The 13,534-nt window shown below is 38.0% G+C and overlaps 1 protein-coding gene across 1 annotated transcript in view; it reads right to left on the bottom strand.

Moving 5' to 3' along the window:
* NALF1 (NALCN channel auxiliary factor 1) overlaps positions 1 to 13,534 on the bottom strand; it is a 487,323-nt gene that overhangs the window by 432,432 nt on the left and 41,357 nt on the right. The gene's annotated exons all lie outside the window — the stretch shown is intronic.

Below are 13,534 nucleotides of genomic sequence, written 5' to 3'. Positions count from 1 at the left end.
TGGCACAATGCCCATCCTCTTCAGCAGAGCCAGGCTTCTGGCTCTGCGGTGGTGATGGGGAAGGACACGACAGCCTCATAAAGCGAGGAGGGCACCAGGCGAAGGAAGCAGAGACGCCATGCACATGGGTGAGGAAAGGCTGTTAAGGAAGTCAGGTAGCAACAGATCTTACGTCTTTGGTCTCACTTGATGTGGTATACAAAGATGGATGATATTCACAACGTTACTGAAATTATTTATTGACCAGAGTAGGCAAAACAACATGCTCACCATTCTATTTTTCTTTATTATCTTACACAATTTATTCTAATGCCTAACCTGAGCCCTGTAACATTTCATCACTGTGCTCTTTATCCCTCTTAACCCAGCATCTTTCTTACCACATGTCATCCTCATTTATCATGTCATATTGAAAATTTAGATGGTAAGATCTCTTGGAACAAAGCTATATCTCACTGAAGCTCCTGGTCAGAACCTGCAGTTCATCCTTCTTTGCATGCAAAATAATGAAATCAATACAAGTTTATTTTCATTGTTCTCTTCCTATGGGAAGAGATGACAGAATTAGGTACCCCAGAATCTAATATTCTCAAGATATTACTTGATTTTGCTTTCCTTGGACACTCTACATTATGCAGTATTCCCTTCATTTTTAGAATGCAGATCTTTAAGAGAGCAGCTGAGGCAAACAATTTCAAGGATCTTTTCCCCAAAACGCACTTTCCATCCTCATCATCACTTCAGAATCCAGAATACCACCATCAGCTCTTCCTTGGTGAGACACTATGGAGCTGCTTGCCATCTGTCACCTGGCTCACATGCCCTGATAGTGACCTGCCTTAATACCAGCCCTCAACAATCTGATTTTTGTTCTTTTTAGTTTTAATGTGACATGTCTCTCAACACAGCAAAAGCTTTAAAGCACCAAACTCCTCACTTTGTCAGTTCTCCTTTCTTTTGATGATGTGATCTGGATTCACAGCCTCACAAAATGTATGGTGGAAATGGATATGAAAGTCATCTGGCCAACAGACCTGTCCAAAAGCAAGAGTCACTGTACCTACACCAATTCTTGCCTAATCTCCAGTGGCCATGGAGAACGGGATATTCCTTTTTTCGGTAGCAACCCTTCACTTACGTGAAGACTGAATACTGTGCTTGTTACCTTACCAGCACTCACTCAGCTCATCTCCTGTGATTATTTTGCTACCAGGCTTGACATTTCTGGGCATTTTGATGTCCTTTCCTTCATTTGTTTTAAATGTAATTTGTTCTGCACCATTGCATCACATATTTGATACTTCTGTGCAGACTCCCTAGGGCAGATGTCAGTGACCTGACTAGAACAGTTTGCTGAACTGCAGGTTTATTTCTCAAACCCAGGATTATGTTTATTGCCAGTCACTTTATTGGTATAATCTTAAATGCATTTGCCAGTGGAGTCTAGTTCCTGCTTATGTGGACCTCCCGGAGGGCCAAGAGCTGCACTTTTCCCAAGCTGACTTCCTCAGGGAGCAGAGCTCTCAGCTCCTGGCCCCAAAGCTCCAGCGTGGCATCCAAAATCTACCCCTCTTCCATATTACAGGTGGTAACTTCTTCCCAAGCAGACTTTTACTTGTCCTCACCAGTGCAACTGCCCTGGCACTTTAAAAATAAACAGAAGCTTGTATGCTGCAGAAGGAACTGGCAAACTTTGCATGCATAGTGATAACATTTTGATATGTATTAATTCACACACAGATATTCTGCAGCCCTCAAAAAATATCAGCACTTGAAAATAGAAACATAGCTGCCTTTGATGTTTTCCATACCCTTAGATGACTACCTAAGCATTAAAGGCCGGGGGAAAGTCTGACAACTATCAGGGTGGAGAGTAAAGGCTGCAGAAGACAACATTTACAGAGAAGATGAAATGTTATGGAATAGTATGGGCAAAGATGCTGTAAGTAGAAGGGATTTTGGTAAAGTTTCCCTCTTATTTCTTCAGTATTACTCCCCAAACTACTGGTGAATTGCAAGAATGTCAGGAGGTTTACAAATAACTTCGGTCATGCGAGTTTGTCACCACAACTAATAAATTTTCCCTCTCCTACTAATTTGGTACATTAACAAATATAAATTTGATTCTAACTCTCAGTAATTTCACAAGTGAACAAAAACTAAAATAACATATTATTTAAATTAATAAAAAGAATCTGTAAAAGTATTCTGAGTATTCTGTAGTAATCTATGTCAACTCTTGTTGCTTAAAGTTGTTGATTTCATGTGAAACTATTTAGAAATGGAAGCTAGTTTGAATGCAAAAGAGAGAAACTTTATTTTTAAAATCTCAAAATTATAGATTTCATATATCATATTCTTCTGTAAAGTTCAGTCATGAGGCTATGGCTTACCTTCCCTGTCTCATTTCCTCCTTTGTGTTCCTGCCAGACTTTCCACGTGGAAGCAGTAAACATCTTCTCTATCACAGTATCAGATGCAACATTACTTTTTCAGGAGAGATCTTTAAAGCTCTGGTGGTTGATATGCATCAATGCTATAATTTAGTCCATGAAATTATTGGACAGATTGGGAAGTTAATTATAGAATAAACTGGGTTTTGTACTCATGAAAACATCAAGACTTTAATTAATCTTTCCACTTTGAATGGTATGATAAATCAAAATCAGAGATTTTCATGAATCCAAATAAAAGAAAAAAAATCAAGCTATTTATCCTAATTTAGATATTCTAGACTTTTTTCCTTTAATTTTAGACTTGTGACATGAAAAATGTTTTTTTAACTCTACAGCTCTTAACATGCAAAGTATCAATATTTCATTTTAAAATCTTTTGATTGGAGGCATGCTAAATATCAGTTGCCGTTCATACCAAAAGTATTGAAACTAGCATATTCTCTGAACCTTACACTTCCCTACAAATGCTTTAAATATAAGAACAAAACTAAAACTCAAACCAAATATATTTCATTGAAAAATTTCTGTCCATCTACAGTAAAAAAACCCCAAACAGTTACATAATTAAATTATTTCCCCTGAGAACATAACAGGTAAAATGAGAGTGGGGAGGACAGAAGACAGTGAGAAAAAAAGAAATCAGCATCTGGGGGCTGTTGGGAAGAGGTAGCACCTGACATGCTTAAAAAACTGTATTCTGCTCCCATTGTGTCAGGTTAGTACTAAATACCAAAGGTCAATTCTTTTACTTTCTGGGAATCTTTCCCATGTCATGCTGATGCATTACATTTTACACAAATTCACATGTGACTGCTAGACTAGATGGATGATGGAATACATGTTTAATAACGTGAAAGCTCAAACTCACTTAAGCGTGTTAAATGAGGTACCATCACCTCCCCTGCCAAAAAGGCTGCCAGTGGCATGTCAGAGACAACATACTTTCCAAATGAGTCGACTAGGAAACAGTGGTGTCTCACTCTAGGAGGACGAGAAGATTCCCAGAAAAGAGGCTGCCTCATTTGGTCATATTCTCTGTGTCTCACAGAAGTGCTGCCAGACGGTTACCTTGTGCACAGGACTACACAGGAACAGTGTAATACATCACCCACAGCTCCAGTGTCCTTATAAACCCAGCCAGCTTGTCCAAGAAGAGACACTTGTAGTAGTTGCCAGTAGAATCAATAGACTGAAATTAATCATCTGCTGACTGAACTCAGTTAGGAGCCAGAGGAAACACAAGAGAACCGTACTTTTTATCTGCCGCAAGATTGTCTTTGACAGTCTCATAGTCAACATAATTTGAGAACTCCATAATACTGTTCAGCTATGCCAAACCTGAACCATCACTTCTGGATGTGTACATAAGACAAGGGCCACCAGAGGACCTCCTCTTTTCCTTTTTCCCAGGGGTGTAGGGAAAGGCGGATAATCTCATGTCCACTGTTCCTTAGGGGGAGACTCTCACAGTTCCCAGTACAGCATGAAGGGTCTAGCAGAAAGATGAAGAAAACCCAGGACTGGTTTCATCACAGTCTTCTTGTCTGATCTTAAGGAGTCAAGCTCTGTACCTAGTGACTCACTTTACCATCTGCTCAACATCATAGGAGTACTGTAAGGATAAATACATTATGAGTAGGAGGCACCAAGTTACTACAGTGATGAAGGCAATATAGTAAGTCGGCTATCAAAATGAAGGTGTAATTGTAGCTTATGCTACATTCTTCTGCAATAGTAGTAGAGAAAAGCCAGCATAGGCTTTAGTAGGTGGTAGCCGCCAAAAAAACTATTTTCCAAAGAAGCTGAGAAGCTACGTAAGAGATATGGATTCTACTTAGGGATAAATTTACTCACCTCAGAAGAAGAGACTCAGGTTCAATTTCCCACACCATCAGCTGGTTATTTACATAAACTGGAAGAGGTTCAACAACATAAATATAGAATAACCCACAGTCAGTCTAGAAAGTACCCAGTAGGTACTCAGTTGGTCTGGGTTGTATTTGGTTTCAAGATTTGCTTTTGAGTAAGTTGAAATAAGGAATTGAAACCATGTCTTCTGTGTTCCACAGCAACTACTTTGTTTTTCAGTTTCAGTAATTTTAAGAAGTACCATTTTGATTTTTCCCTCCACAAAATATTTCTTTTTGAAATGACATCCTTGTTGCTTCTATCCTAGTGAGCTTTTATTTCTTCTGTTGTGAAAAGGACAGCAAGGGCAGCTTTAAATCTGAGAGGCAAGTATCCCTTTATTCCCTCAACAACTTCTTAGTTTCCTCTACACATCACCACAGCAGTTTTTATTTCTCTCCACTACTGAGAGCATCTTGGCTGCTATATTTTGCTCTGGTGAATACCACACTCTTCTCTTAATATTTGCTTGCTATTCTTTAATTCCATGGCTGTCCTTATATATAAAAAGTATGAAAGAACAAACCGTTAAATTCTGCTGATGACTTTCAAGATGGATTGTCTGTGATCAAAAACTTACATCAATCCATGTCTCAATAGTTTTATCTACAAAAACAATTAGAACAGCTGCCTCTATTCCCAGGGTTTGCTCAGTCTTAATCATTATTTGAAAAGAGTTCTGAGTTCCTAAAATTAAATGTGCTATACGAATGAAAAATATTTTCTTCAATCCATTTTATTTTAAGTGTTTCTTTCCTTACTTGTTTATTAACAATGCCTGTGAGATTTTGTTGGAAACTAATGAACAATTTAAATGCGTATTTATTTTATTTCTTGTACATGGACTTCTTTAGAGACTTTCCAAAGAGTTATCCAACCTTTGAATAAGACAGAATTTTACTTTTTTACAACTCACAGACAAGTCACTGGAAAGAATGGCAAGCAAGCCTTACTGCTTACCAAGGCTGAGCACTGAGTGCCTAAATAAAAAGCTGTAAATCCAGCTTGGCCCTGATCAAAGGAATTATTCCAAAGCCTCAACACTTACTCCTTGAACTTAAATGTATCAGGCTGCCACCATCAGAACACTACCTTGGCCCAATGTAATTGAATTACAAAGAGATTTACTTTGTGCTTTTTGCGTTTTTTCCACCAACTGGTATCTGTATAGGTCTGACAAAAGAACAGTTTTGAGAGGAGACAATTTACACAGAATAAAGATTTCTGCTAATTTTAACAAATATAAATGCATATATTCTCCTTGTGGGTTTAAGCTCCTAAATTATATTCCTTTCTTTAGTGTATTGACTAGTATAATACTCCTTTAATGTTCTGTATTTGGAGAAACTTTATAATTTTAAAGAAGGATTAGGTAAAAAATTAATTTCTTCTGTGAACAGCACAGATGAAAAGAACCTTTTTTTCCTCAAAGTTTGAAACCCACATTTTTATTTGAAAAACAGATCAGGTGATAGTGTCGGAAGCCACTCAGTCCTGTTGTGCAAGCCTACAGCATAGCAGAGTGAAACCTGTCACTCCAATGTTTATTCATACTTCTAGGCACTCAGCAGGTGGTAAAGGCCTTAAAGCATCTGGCTAAACAAAAAGGGTATTTGAATTACTGATTCATGTCATCTCTTATTTGGGCAAATTTCCATTTTATCTTAAAAAGCTGATAGCACTTTAAAAATATCTTTTTCTCTCCTTTTTTTTTTTTTCAGATTATTTATCAGTAATTATAACTAACATGATCTTGTCCCATCTTGCATTCCAAATTGCAGGTTATCTGCCTATAGGCCTTGACAGAGCAGTCATCTTCATGAGTAGTAATGATTTCACATGCACCTGAAATATCCCTTCTACTCTACACAGAGCTACTACCAAAAGTACTCAAACAAAATACACAAAAAAATGTCTAGCTTTAACAGATCACATAGACAGTGATCTGACAAACCGACAACCTGGAACAGGGTGCCCAGAGAAGTTGTGGATGCCCCCTCCCTGGAAGTGTTCAAGGTCAGGTTGGACAGGGCTTTGAGCAACCTGATCTAGTGAAAGATGCCCCTGCCCATGCAGGGGAGTTGCTCTAGAGGAACTTTAAAGGTGCCTTCCAATCCAAACTATTCCGCAATTCTGTGATTGTATAAAAATGATGTATACTTCAGCTAACAGCTGATCTTTGATCATAAAGCTTAGCCTTTTTCCTTCCCTTTTAATCTTTATAAGTGTTTTTCCTATATGCTAGTAAAACCAAACCAAATAAACATAACTAGGAGTGAATAGGTTGAAACACACCAGGAGCTTCTACACTACAACGCAAACATCTTTGAAACAGCAATTGTTAATGACATGATACAAGTAACAGCAGCTTAACATGGCCTACCATGACAGTTTTCTGGGAAGACATCAGCTCTCACTCCAGATAAACACTTAGGAGATGAGCAATGAGGGGTGACTAGTTAACTAACCTGACATGTAGGTCTCCCTTCCCAGGACGACACCAGGCAAAACAAGGCTTTGGCTATACTGTTCAAATACAGCAAACGAGAAGAGTTTTAAAATAGATGGCATACAGCAGTTTTTGCACATTTGTTTACATAGACTATTTTAGTTCAGAACCTGGGGCACATTAATGTGAACTAAATTAAAGTGCAAATATAGAGGTGGTTATTGTTGGCTATCAACAGCTATCAGCGGTAAAGCTAACTGACCCACTGTTGCAACTAATTTTTCAGATTTCCACCCTTGTGTAACAGGACCTGGGCCAGACCAATGCAGTAAAACACTGAAAACTATTCATGCAGAGATACAAAAATATGCAGAGATTCTTCACTAGAGTTCTGCATTTGCCTGTTCAGCTTTCGTGTATGCACTAGACTTCTTAAGACACACAGGTTTTTCAAGTACCAGACTTTTTTTCTCAAAAAGTAGAAAGTTCTGCTCTAGATTTACCAAAACATTTAAGGAACTTTTCTTAAATTCATGCCGTGAATTCAATTGAAAAAATCCTGAAAAATACTGTCCAGTTGTGTGTTTATGGATTTTACATTCAGCACATTTTCATTTTACTAAAGCTTGTTACAAATACTCAAAATGCCAAAAATCATTTTGAAAATGAAATTAAACATTTTGAATCATCTTAATTATGATGTTTTTACATTTTGTTTTAAAACTGCAAACATCTCTTTGGGGATGAATTAAAAATTTTTATAATCCTTTATAATTTATCTGAAGAATATGAAAAACATTTATAGAGATACACCTCAGATTAATCCTTCTACAATTTTTAAAATAAAAGGTTGACAGACACTAAAAGGCATGATGCATTCTGATTTTTGCATAAGGGAGTTACAGATTCACATATAACCAAAGAATAGATAGTCATGCCAATATTTAGCCAGTTTAACCTTTTCTTTGGATAAACAGGTATTTTAGTCTCTAATGCTATCTTTGTAGCACTTTTCCCAATTCCTTTCAGTAATAAACAAAACTCTTCTCTGCCTTCACCACAAACTCTTACATCTAAGGTACATTCCATCCTGTTTATTTTAAAGAATAACACTTAAGAGACAGTGTATTTTTAGAGAGTCATTAGTTCTTGCATGTTTTGCAGTAAAACAACTAATGGTCAAGGTTCATTAACTGCATAAAACATCCTCAGAAAGAGGATAGCTGGAGCTACACTTACTACAACTGTGATGTGAAACTCATTAAGACAGTGGAATCTTCTTTGTGGATGAGTGCCATACATAAGATGTTCCTAATAATTAGTCAGAAAGGTTTTGACTTTTACAGTTCAGACCAGCACAAAGTTCACAACAGCACAGCAAAACACAACAGAACATGACTAATTAATGGCACTGCATTTACCTATTTTACTGTGAAAAAAGCAATTTACTATTACTTGAACTATACAGCAGATTAGTTATATAAAGGACTCCACAATCTGCATATTACTCATAGCGAAAGGCTGAGCTATAGATTCATTCTTTAGACAGTGTCTAGAAAATGTTAATAAAAGGTTTATATACACAAATTGAAATCATGCATTTCCTAGTTTATGTTGTAAATAGCATAAAAATATTCAGTATTTTAGAGATTTAACATTTCATTGGACCTATATTTCTGCCCTTAAAACAGGACTTCTTAAAAGATATGTGTCTGAGAATCTTTCCAGTTAATGAAAGGAAAAAAGCAGTAGCAGAAATTTTCATATTTTTAAAAATATTCTTTACAGAATATTCTATAAATCTTGCAACATGCCTCTATGTTTGCAGGTTTTATAGAATATTATGTATTAGATATCGAGATAGGTGCAAATGCATTTGTGAATGTGTATACTAGCAGAGGGATGCATCAAAATGGTATTATGCAGGGTGTGTCCTGAACTTGGATCATCCATCAAGAGGGTATCTCCCAGTGGAATATCAAGAACTCTCCAAATTTCCCAGTTTTAGTTCAAAAATCCCATCTGACATCATATCAGTTCTTTATGGAGATAGAGCTGCTAGTGGCCTGGATTTTAATCTCACCTGAAAGGGAGATATAGTTTGCACAGGAACTCTCTAATTTTATGTGAGCAAACTCAAAAATACTTCTCTTAGAACGGCTTTAAAAACAATCTGTTTAAACCCTGTCCCTTTTTGAAATATCAGAATTTTAAGGAATACTACACAGCTGGTTTTTACCATATGATTTGCCTTTTGCTCACAAATTCAAATCAACAGCGACATGGCAGAATATTAATTTATTTTATAATAGGCCTATGTCATCCAGCAAATTAAAAATGTAATAATAAGCATTTCCAGCATTCATATATTTTTCTAAAGCACTACTTACTTTTTAAAAGTTAACAGCAGCAGAATGATCAGTGACTAAAGAAAAACTGCATCCATGTAAGTTTTGTTGCCTGGCAGCTCTGGCTTTAAGTTGGGGGCTTTATACTGACTGCATCATATAAAAGCCCAGAACTAATGAACCATATCACCTCACTATATCAGCCTACTACTAACTGTGAAGTTAATTATTTAACTTGTAAAGGTTTTACCTGTATATGTTTTTAATATATCACAGTATGTATACATGCATGTAACTTATCTTCAGTGCAAGCTTTACATTTTAATCGATACAAAATCCATTTTTCTTACTTTAAAAATGCCATCCAACTTGCTCTCAACTCTTAAAAAAGTTCATGATGCACTGTTAAACTTGGGGGGGCGGGATTGTTCTGATACATGGCTTTCTACAGAGACCTTTGTATGTTTTGCATTCACGGATATAATATCCAGCAATTAATCCTAAATTAACCAGAGCTGGCTTTCAGTAGGATACTCAAAAAATTTCAGAGCAACAATTTTACAAGTAAAGAAAAAAATCTATTGGCATCACAGGCAAGGAATAATAGTGTATACTAGGAGTAGAGAGCAATGAACCACTATATTTTAATCTCATATACTTTGACCACGAGGGGCACACACTACCAAAGCAAGCATTGGCCTTCCCAGTGTTGAAGTATACATGAAACTGCATCATTAGTATGTTTTCCTTACAATTAGAATTTGGAAGAGAAGAAAATAAAAGGGATTAATTATATGTTAATATGACCAATGGCTTCAGATTTTATCTGAAACCAGAAATGCTCTGCTCATTTAATATGCAGCCTTTAGTAATACTTGGATAAAAAACACCTACGCTACAGTCTTGTGGAACGTAGTGCCTTAGAGATCATTGTTAATTTTGAAAGATTCACAATGCATTGGATTATTGTGAGTGAAGAGCTCATGGCTGTGGGCAATTGCAACAAATGGCATTTAATTTATCATGTATCATTATGTAATATAGATAATATGATATTATTTATCTTAGTATATATAACGTATCATATTCTTTAATAATAACCTTGTCTCTAAGACTTTGTAAAATTTTGCTTACATTTTAGCAAGCAAACTAAGAACAACCAGATATAACCAGTTCTGTAACACCACGGTGTCAGTAAAACAGTGGCACAAGGCACAGGCATTTCTGTACACAGGGGTCCAAAAGCAGCAGTAATAAAGCAACAGGTATAAATCTGCTACAGATGCTCCCAAGCAAGCTGGATAAACACATGGTTCTGCTTCACGTCTGAATTCCTTGCAAGTCCCGTGGTATCAGAAGTCTCAAACTACCATCAGGCAGTGCAAGTGAACCCGCAGATTACGAATCAGAATCAAAGCCTTAACATCCCCAAGAAATTCTTGACATTGCGCTGGAGACCAAACTCTGAGGCAGCGTAACTTTTCACACATTGCGTGCTACTGAAGTAAAGACTGGTAGCAAAATTTACAGATGATATAATAACATTTCCTGAGTCTGATGCAAATGTCTGGTTTGTCACTTAAAAAGACTCTAAAACAATCAGATTTACAAAATGAAATTACTGCATATAATGCTTCAGTGCCTAGATTAGCCACGACCTTTTTTCATCTGATGACTTTCTAAACATGATGGACATTGATCTGTGGCTCAAAATTGAAGAGAAGGCATTTAGGATTTGAAAATATAAATTAGGCTAATTCAGATGTGGTGCTAAAGTAAGGTGTGCAATTTAATTTTGATAATTCTGTCAAAACATTATTCAGTTGTAACTGTACCTTCCTAAATGTGGGATGATAATTTCCTTTACAGGAAATCACTCAGAAAGGTTTCTAAGGAAACCAGGGAAGCACACCAAACTAATATCAGGTTTTATATGACAGTGAATGCCACACAAGGAGAGCTGGAAGAGAATTTTTAAGGGAAAATGCTGTAAATGAGAATAAAGTTAAATTTAGGTTTAAACACTGACTCCGTTAGAGAATTCTCTGCTACTTACTTGAGATATCTTACTCAGTTAAGCAAAATGAGATATCCAGCACATGAACAGGAACGTGCACTTGAACATGAACAGCAGCATGTGGGAGACAACTTACTTGGCAAAATCCAAATGTAACTGAAGGAAGGTGAGAAAAGGAAAACGCAGATTATTTTAATGGCAAACACTTTTAGAATGGGCAAAGCAAGTGAAATGCGAGGAATCTCAACACTGCAGTAATGACAGATGCTTTTGTGGTTTGACTACGGTCAGCTAAAAATATGGTCAAAGGAGACAGAAACTGCATGTAAGGAAACTATATGGGAATCTTTTTTCATGTACAAAGCATGTCCAGTCTGAATGCTGTTAAAAACCAGACCTCCAAAAAGAGAAAAGGAGAGAGGGAATGTCTGGATTTTTGATTTTTCTAAACTTCAGGGGTACTTGAGTGCTTCTAACACAGCTGTGAATGTCTTTAATTAAATATTCCTCTGCAGAGGCTCTTCCTCACTTTCTTCCACCACAGAGCTAAACTGTTCCCTTAATGTGTAAGGGACCAGAGGGAGAGGGGTGGTTCAAGCAGGGTGGAGCACTGACCAGGATTTATGGTGTCCTGCTGTTTAGGGTGCAGGTGCAATATCTTTAAAAGAAAAAATATAATAATCAGGCTGGAGGCATGAGTTTCTTCCCCTAGATGAAGGCAAGGAGAAGGGGCAAGTGCAGTCATGCTTGGTGGGAACTGGGACCAGAGCAGATGACTGCACACAGCTCTAGTACAGCAAGTGCTAACCGTGAATAATAAGGAGGCTCTGTGCTCCAAACCAAGCATATCTTACAAATGAAAAAGAGAACAACTGATGTAACTGATTGTGATTACACGAGAGGCAAGCTTTCCAGGCAGAATTAATACCTTGCATTAGATCATCTCATATTGTTGGGAAAAGTCACACTTCTGGGGGATGAAAACATTCCCTCGGGCATCTATGGTTACATTCAGATTAGGGGCCAGATGGGAGATCACCTGTGGAGCAAGACAATTCACTGTCCTCCCACCTCTGAGGCTTTCTTCCAGTGGAAACCATGGTGCAGGAATGAGGAGGACCATGATGGTGTACGCCGTGCTTCCAAATAAAATAAACCTGGCATATACCTTACTGATCTTAACTAAGAAGATCTCTCTGGACCCGCAGGTATAACCTAGTTTGTGATTATGTAGGTGTCACAGGCTATCACACATATCATATTATATCATATCTTCTTCTAGATCTACATTTTTCCAAAGATATTTCAGAGTGTAGGGTAGTTATCTAGATCCCACCCTACTGATGGGATCTCGATAACCAAATATCAAGTTTTAAGTTCTCTGTTTATCTAGGATATAGTCCTTGGGTTTCTAGTCAATAGATGGTCTCATGATTAATAAAAATATATTGCTTTTTATATGACATTGGTCTTTCTTTAGCTGCAATACTAAGTAGCTAGTTGCATTTCAAGTTCCAGCCACGGGACTCTTTCTACTCTTTATTTAATATCTGAGTTGCTTAGTTCACAGAATCACAGAATCATCTAGGCTGGAAAAGACCTTGAAGATCACCTAGTTCAACCACTGACCTAACACTGACCGTTCTCAACTACACCAGATCCCTAAGTGCTATGTCAACCGACTCTTAAACACCTCCAGGGATGGGGACTCCACCTTTACCCTGGGAAGCCCATTCCAACGCCTCACAACCCGTTCTGTAAAGAAATGCTTCCTAATATCCAGTCTGAACCTTCCCTGGTGAAACTTGAGGCCATTCCCTCTTGTCCTATCGCTTGTTACTTGGTTAAAGAGACTCATACCCAGTTCTCTGCAACCTCCTTTCAAGTAGTTGTAGAGGGCGATGAGGTCTCCCCTCAGCCTCCTCTTCTCCAGACTAAACACCCCCAGTTCCCTCAGCCGCTCCTCATAAGACCTGTGCTCCAGACCCTCCACCAGCTTCGTTGCCCTTCTTTGGACACGCTCGAGTAATTCAATGCCCTTTTTGTAGCGAGGGGCCCAAAACTGAACACAGTCATCGAGGTGTGGCCTCACCAGTGCTGAGTACAGGGGCAAGATCACTTCCCTGTCCCTGCTGGCCACGTTATTTCTGATACAAGCCAGGATGCCATTGGCCTTCTTGGCCACCTGGGCACACTGCTGGCTCATGTTCAGCCGGCTGTCAACCAACACCCCCAGGTCCCTCTCTGACTGGCAGCTCTCCAGCCACTCCTCCCCAAGCCTGTAGCGCTGCTGGGGGTTGTTGGGCCAAAGTGCATAACACGGCATTTGGCCTTATTGAAATTCATACTGTTGGCC

Source organism: Strix aluco, chromosome 2 (genome assembly GCF_031877795.1).
Source record: "Strix aluco isolate bStrAlu1 chromosome 2, bStrAlu1.hap1, whole genome shotgun sequence".
In the NCBI taxonomy this organism is placed as follows: domain Eukaryota; kingdom Metazoa; phylum Chordata; class Aves; order Strigiformes; family Strigidae; genus Strix; species Strix aluco.
The sequence above is the reverse complement of the archived record's forward strand: the minus strand, read 5'-3'. Positions and strand labels throughout refer to the sequence as shown.